Consider the following 8,329-nt stretch of genomic DNA (forward strand, 5'->3'; position numbering starts at 1 on the left):
ATGATTAGAGTTTGAGATTTGGAATGGTAGTGAAATGAAATGGTAATTTTGTGGTTTTGATTTAAAGAAACTTAAGAATGATTAAAGTAAAGTTTAAGCATAAGTATGAATGGTTAAATTGAATTGGTTGGGGTTGTTATGATGTGATAAGGATGGAGGATGGTTGTATGTTGGATTTGAGGTTGATTTGGGTTGTTTGTGAATGGGTTAAAATTTGGAAATCACGTAAACATAGCCGTCGTAACGTCCGATTTTCTTTGGACTGTTTTTGTGCATAGCATTAGGACCCGAGAACCCCCTGCTAGATTGTGACCACTGCCATGTTTAGATAGCTCATGTTACGAGCTTCGTTTTGATATGTAGTTCGTCCGATTCCGATTTACGGTTTAGGAGAAACGACCGTTTCAAGTAACGGCGTTTCGCGGACGAAACTTTTTCCCTCGCCTTACCTTGGAACATAGGTTAAAGACCAAAAAGGGTTAATTAATGTGTGACACATTTATGGTAAGTGTGTTAGGCAGTTGGTAAGTCATTCGCGAAGGAATCGCTTTAAAACGCGTAAAGGTTAAATTATTAAAAATGGTGGAGCCGAGGGTACCCGAGTGACTTAAGCGAATCGGTGAGCGCAAAACAAGCGTTAGAGTCTAAGTTAGTTAAAGTATAGATTTACAAGTGATTTTGGTTTAATTCCAACTTACTTGTTGTTTATAGGTTACCAGACTCGTCCCGAGCCTTTCTCACCCCCAAGTCGCTCAGGCAAGTATTCTATCCGATACACTGTTGTTGTGATGTAAATGTATGTTTATGCATTATCTTGTGATATTGCATGATTGTTATTTAGCAAATGTTGCGATATATTGTAGCATGTGATATGGTATATATGCATGCCTGTTTTATATTCTGGAGATATATATCTGTTGGTTTATTTGATAATACCTATGCTAAAGGATAGTTGTATCTTGCATATACCCTTAGTATAGGGACTCAAAGGTGAAAATATTTTCTAAAAACCGGGAGTCGAGGATCCCGAGTAATCTTGTATATATGGATATGGATATATATATATATATTTATATATATATATGGTTATAGTTTTCCAAACTATTAATCGAATAAGGTTTATTCGATAACTTGAAACTTTATTTTATTATTGAATATTATTTCGAATAGTATTCGAGGACTTATGACTCCTTTTATTTTATTTAATGAATATTATTTATAATATTCATTCGAGGTATTATGACTCAGCTTATTTTATTTATTGAATATTATTTGAATATTCATTTGAGGATCTATGACTCCGATTATTTGCTGAAATATATTCTTTATTTTATTAAAGAATAAGATGTCAATAATCAAACTTATTTTCGATTATTCAAATAAAGATAATACTTTCATATAAGTATATCTTGGGTTATTTAATACTCGTTTCAAGTATAAATTTTAATACTTCTACTTCAATTATTTTTATAAAGACTATTCTTTATGGGAATATTAATTAATTAATAATATTCAGATATTTTCTAAATATTCTGGGGACTGATTTACTTCATTAAATCAGCCTTACTCCAAACACTCTTTAAAGTGTTTTCGAGTCTTCAAAATGATTTTTAAAAGTCAGAGCGGATCCCAAAACTCATTTTTATATTTAAGATCTTCCTTTTTAAAGGGGATTTAAATACTCGCTCAAAAACCTGGGGAATCCGGCTCTGTGGTGTATTTTATATTCGCAACGAGGTTGCAGATTTGGTAAATGAATTGATTACTTGCCCAACGTTCGGGAAGTAAGCCCATCTCATTGAGTCGGCATAAGCGACAGGCCGGGGTACGGTCTATATTTGTGTAAGTGGCTGGGTGGCAGTCCATCAACGCGTGAGGGGCTGGGGTACGGTCTAGCGCGAGGTCCTAATGCGGCCAGGGTGATGACCGGTGAGGAATTCATCCATCTACTAGTAGAAAAGGTTACTTATTGGTATCTTTGCCTGATCAGCGAGATATCGGGTTTATGCCAAAATTCTTTTCCTTTCCAAAATTCATTGGATGTTTCGAACTCTGTTCATACTTCACATAACAGAGGTTCCAGGAAATGTTTTCGGGATATATATATATGTGGATATATATATATATCGGGACTAAATAAAGTATCTCATAACTTTTTCATTCAATAATATTTCAAAGATTGAATCTATTCAAGTCTTAACTTGTGGTCTCATCTATGGGATGTTTTTCTTAAAACTTATAATACCTTGAACGGTGGCAGTTCAAGTAACTTTATATGATATAAGTGTGGTGAAGTATTGGTAACTTCATTCCTTGTTTTTACTTATATCTAGCTAGTAATTATCTTGCATATGATAGAGATGCTATTAAGTATCCATTTAGATACTTATATTATTGTTATCACTATATATATTATCTTGCGAGCTGTAAGGCTCACTCTTGCTTTATTTCTTAATCACACAACAACAGTTAGGAGAGATGGCCAGACTCCAGCAGACCCAGCGCAAGCGCGTGGGAAGCGTCCCGCGTCTTCCCGCTGATGTTGTAGCTGCTATAGCTGCAGAGGTAGATCCATTGTAGTTTAGACCATCTACTTTTGAGAATCAAATTATGTATAATTATAACTTGTGGCAGATAATGGCAATTAACTGTAAATTATCAAGTAATCATTTTGGGTTGTAATAATTTTAAATTGTGGATTCAAAGACTTGTACTTATTTCAATTTCATCTCTGAGACTATAACGGGTTGTGGTGTGTGTTAGTGTGGGGTCACAGTATGAGGTTATTTATTATTAATTAAGTGAAGTGATATTGTGGAAAGAAAGACCGTGACAACCCGGATCCCCGACCCCGGATCTGGGGGTGTTACAAATACACTCTTTCTCAACAATGGCCTGAAAACTGAATTCATCCATCTTTGAAATGAAGCCGGTGCATTTGTCAAGCCAAAAGGCATGACTAGAAATTCATAGTGACCTCTGTGAGTTTTAAATGCAGTTTTATATACATCTTCAGGATTCAGCCTCATCTGATGATAACCAAACCTAAGGTCTAATTTACTGAACACACTTGATCCTGCCAACTCATTTATAAGCTCTTCTACTACCGGAATTGGGAACTTATCCTTTAAAGTCCTTTTATTCAACTCCCTATAGTCAATGCACAACCTCTAAGTACCATCTTTTTCCCAACTAACACTACTGGAGAAGAAAAAGGACTAGCATTGTCCTGTATTATTCCCCTGTCTAGCATTTCCTGGACCAATTGCTCAATTACGTCCTTTTGTTTAAGAGGATATCTATAAGGCCTGATGTTTACAGGAGTACTATCAGGCTTTAGTGGGATACGATGATCATGAACTCCTCTAATTGGTGGCAACTCTTGTGGTTCTGAGAATACTATTGCATATTTCTGCTTTAAATGCTCCAATTCTGGATAAAGCTGATCAGTAGTCTCTGTAGTATTACATTCCATCATACTTGACTGTTTAACAGCTGGAAGAACCTGTAATAAGCATAGCTGAGATGCATTCTCCAACAATTTTTGTAAAGTCCTGCCCTCAATGACCTTAAGCTTCTTAGATGACACACCCTTCAAGGAGACTGGTTTATCCTTGTATATAAACTCCATTTTTAGATGTTTGAAATCCTAGTAAATTGGTCCTAGTGTACGTAACCATTGTATTCCTAGGACCATATCACAACTTCCCAGTGAAATTAGCATAGCTTCTGTATTGAATCCTTCACCATTCATGATCCACTTGAAATTTTTACAAACATGGTTACAAGAAATATTGTTACCATCTACCACTACAATAGCTTGATGTGGAATTTTTTCCATAGCAGAGCCCAATTTCTTTGCAAATTCTAAATCCAAGAAATTATGAGTACTACCTGAATAAATTAGAATATGCACCATTTTACCTTGTACCATTCCCTGCACTCTCATTGTCTGAAATGAATGAATACCCACTAATGCATTCACTGAAATGCAAGGATCATTTTCCAGCACAACCAACTCTTCACTGCACTCTTCTACTGACAACTCATCACCTGAAACTTCTACAGTAAACAGTTGAGGTTCTCTACATTTACACCTATGGCCTCTCTTATAGGGTTGATCACAGAAATAACATAACCCCTTAACAATCTTCTCTGCCTTTACATCTGCAGGAATATATCTAGTAGGTTTCCGTCCTTGAGTTTTAGGCTGATATTTGGTCAAAGCCAACTGATTATCCTTAGTTACTGTTACAGGTAAACTAGGCGTAGGTAATAAAGGTGGCTTGGTGTTGGCTAACAGAGGCACAGACTTATTACTTGGAAAATGAATCCTTTCTTTAACAACTTTAGTGCTATTAATATATAAGGATTCTTCTTGCAATCTAGCATAATCTATGGCCTCTGTAATTGTTGCTGGTTTGAAAGCTTTAACAAACAGTTTCATAGTTGATTTCAATCCGCTCACAAAACTATCAAGAACATAACCATCAGGAAAGACATGATTATGTTGTTTCATGACTGATCTTAAGTTCTCAAATTCGTCAATATAAGTCTCTAGATTATCTTCTTGATACAACTTATTGAAATGTTCTACAATATTAACAGTTGTATCATCTCTGAATCTAGCCGTGAGATCAACGATAAAATCATCCCATTCAACATTCCTCCTACCAGACAAGTAACTATTAGCCCAACTTTTAGCCTTATCCACCATATACAATGATGCTAAATCAACCTTTTGATGAATAGGAATTTTACACAACTCAAAATATCTAGCACACTTCTTAATCCAAATTCTAGGGTTTGTACCATCAAATTTGGGAAATTCAAGCTTAGGTACAAACTTAAGCAAATTAGGAGTACCTGTGTCCCAAGTTTGGCGATTTGTAGTCGTTCTCAGAGTAGGATCAGGTTCCTTGTTTAATTGATCTTCAATTCTAGCCACTACATTCATCAATTTTCCTAAAGTATCATCAATTTGAGTTAGTTTCTGTGTTTGCAACTCTTGTCGTTGCTCTAGAGATCTCACCTGTTCTTCAATTCCTGATCGAGAGCCGCTCTGTCTCTCCATCGCTGTAATTCGTCGAGTTTTCGCCAGCAATTCGATATGTATATCGATCGTAAGTAGAAGTGTATGTATCGGAATTTAAAGAGGTCGAAAAACAGGAAGGAACAGCTCTGATACCATTGTCATAGGATGTATGATCCTCCTATAGATAGTTAGAGATAATAGTGCAATTAAGAAGTTCAGAGAGATATGAGAGAGATAGAGAAAGAGAGAGATAGAGAAAGAGAGAGATGAGAATTGAAATAGTTAGATTTGAATCTTTAATTTCTTGATGTTTCACAATGAGATTACACCTGTTTATATGTTTACAACTCTAACAACTTTTCCCGCCAAAACACTTAGCTATTTAATATTTAAAATAGAAATTCTAAAAGTAATTATAATATTCCATAACAGAACCTAACAGAGGGTCAATTTAGTTAAAAAATTCTGGTATCATTTCTATATGATATTTGGTTAAAGATATAAGTTTTTGAAATACATTATGCGAGTACGAAGGTGGGGTACAAAAAAATCAACTTCGTTTTTAGTATTTTGATTTTATTTTAATAATAAAATGTAAATGTTTAATAAAAAAATAATTAATGAACCAAAAAGTTAATAAAATTAAAATTAAAATGATATTTTAAAATTAATTAAAATTAACGATTTAATATTTTGAATCAAACATATTCGTTCCAGCCTCTATTCTAAAAGTCGGCGATTAATCGGAACTAATCGGCGATTAATCGTTGTTCGATAGAAAATTGAATGATTAAGTGAAATCGGGTCAAAAATCGTTTTTTACAAAAATCAGTCAAAAATAAAAAAAAATTGTATTAATCAGTCAAAATTGGGTTAATAGGTCAAAAATCGGGCTTATTGGTAAAAAATTTAAAATATTTAAAAAATTAAAACACCTAAAAAAATTTAAATTTGTAAAAGGAGTTAGAAAAAATAATATTCTCGCATATATAATTACTATTTTAAATAGTTAAATAATAAACTTTCTTATTTTTTCATTTGAAAGTAACCTCAATTCATAAGTTAGATTTTAGGAATTATATTTAATTTAACAGTACTACTTATTTTAAATTTATTTGTATAAATATATAAAATAATTATATATGTAAAATCAAAATAGTAAGATAATTACGTATATTATTATTTAAAACTAAAATAATATTAAATTAGTCTTCATTATTCATTCCGATTAATCTCCAATTACCCGATTAATCCCTGGACCGTGCATTCACCGACTAAATCAGATTTCTCCTTTTTACAACATTGATTACAAAACTAAACTAAACACCTTATATATAAATGATACATTAGCCCCATGTCATATTAATCCGATTTATGATTCCAGTCACATGCCACTTCTTAAAGCGATCCTACCTCACAATGTTTTTGTTATTCGCTAACAATCTAACAACAGAATTACAGAAGATGGTTGAATGGAATTCTGGTTTCTTTTGGAAATTTAAAATCTCTTATATATATAAGTGTGAATGAATATGCAGTAGTGCGAATTAAAATAATTCAAGTATTCAAACACAAAGTAATTAAACAAGACAGTTTAAAAACTTTATGGTGGATTAAACTTTCCACCAGAGATATATATAGATTCGAGAACTCTGTGATGCAAGAATGCACACAGCTGTAGCAAGTGTTTCTACAAAGATGAACAGAGAGAATTCTTAACCGATGTAGCTTTATCTATTTCTCTGTTTAACTTCTATTTCACACTCTTCGTCGATCGATTATTAACACTTGCTACACTTGGTTTATTTACTACCAAGTTGAAGGGTTTTTAGCACATAAACGCAGCGAAAACATAAATTTAATCTTAAAAAAACCGAAAACCCTCCGCATGATCCATGCGAAAAATAATATTTAATTCGTAGTTCAGTATGTTTACCTTAAGAAGTTTTACGTTAATGGAAAGATGGGGGTCTTTAATAGCGATCCAAGAACGATGAACGGAGATCCTTAGCAGCTGCTCCTCAAGTGTGAAGCACTCCACCGGTATCCACCAAGAAAACGATGTAATGAAGGAGGAGGAGATGGAGAGAATTAGGGTTTTGTAAATCTTTTTGATTGAGGCAAAAATAGGGTTTATAATAGTATATTTATAGGCAAAATTTTCAGCTGAAAATTTTCCCATAAAATATTATTATTATTAACCCTTTATTATTCTCACTAATAATTAAAACACCTTTTAATTAGTAATCCTTTTTCTAAACTCTTTAGAAATAATTCTCTCACTTGATTTAATTTCCAAAAATTAAATTCTTAATTAATAATATTAAGAAACTTTTCTTAATTAATTTATAATCAATTAAATCTCATTTAATCAATTATTAAATTTTCTAATTAATTATTTATTTCATAAATAAATAATTATCAGCCATTATTAATTAATTCCTCCACCATTAAATTATTCTCTTTTATGGTGTGACCCTGTAGGTTCAATATTAAGCCGGTAGTAGAAATAAATAATAATATAATTATTTTATCATTATTTATATAAATTCTCTAATTCATTAAATATGATTAATTAATTAATCATATTTATTCTACATCGTGATGGATACTTCTCAACATATCGCGACTATCCGGATAATACGAATTCACTGCTTAGAATACCAATAACCTATTCAGTGAGTAGTTACCGTACAATTAATTCCTTCTACCCTGCAATGTCACGATTAAATACAAGGCATGGAACTTGTGTCAAGCCTATCTTATTTAATCACTTGCTTTCCCATTCACTATGCTTAGTTCTATTTAATGTAAATTAGAAACTCCTTTCTAATTTCATTCACTCTGGCCAGAGATTCCTGAACTAACATAAGTGGATCAGCATTGAACATTCTCTTCCTACACTGGAAGGGGTAGATCCTTTATTGATCATACACTATCTTCGTGTACAAATTCCTATACCCAGTAGAGCCCTTATAATTGTCCCTTGAGACTAAGAACTAAACCAAAGCATAGTTCAGTGTACACAAGATGACTATGATGACCTCAAGTCTAAGGATACTTGTACAACTATCACTATGTGAACAACTGCTGACACGTGAGTGAACTCCATCAGTTGTTCAGCTGTGTGAGTCATGTTCAGTGATTTTATTCTATAATAAGCACCTACATACTAGCTATAGTGTCACCACACAAATGTCTATGAGAACAAACATCCTTCATAATGAACCAAGCATAGTATGTACCGATCTTTGTAGATTATTAATTACCAGTTAGTAATCCTACGACCGGGAA

The sequence above is a fragment of the Apium graveolens genome, chromosome 7 (genome assembly GCF_009905375.1).
Source record: "Apium graveolens cultivar Ventura chromosome 7, ASM990537v1, whole genome shotgun sequence".
In the NCBI taxonomy this organism is placed as follows: Eukaryota; Viridiplantae; Streptophyta; class Magnoliopsida; order Apiales; family Apiaceae; genus Apium; species Apium graveolens.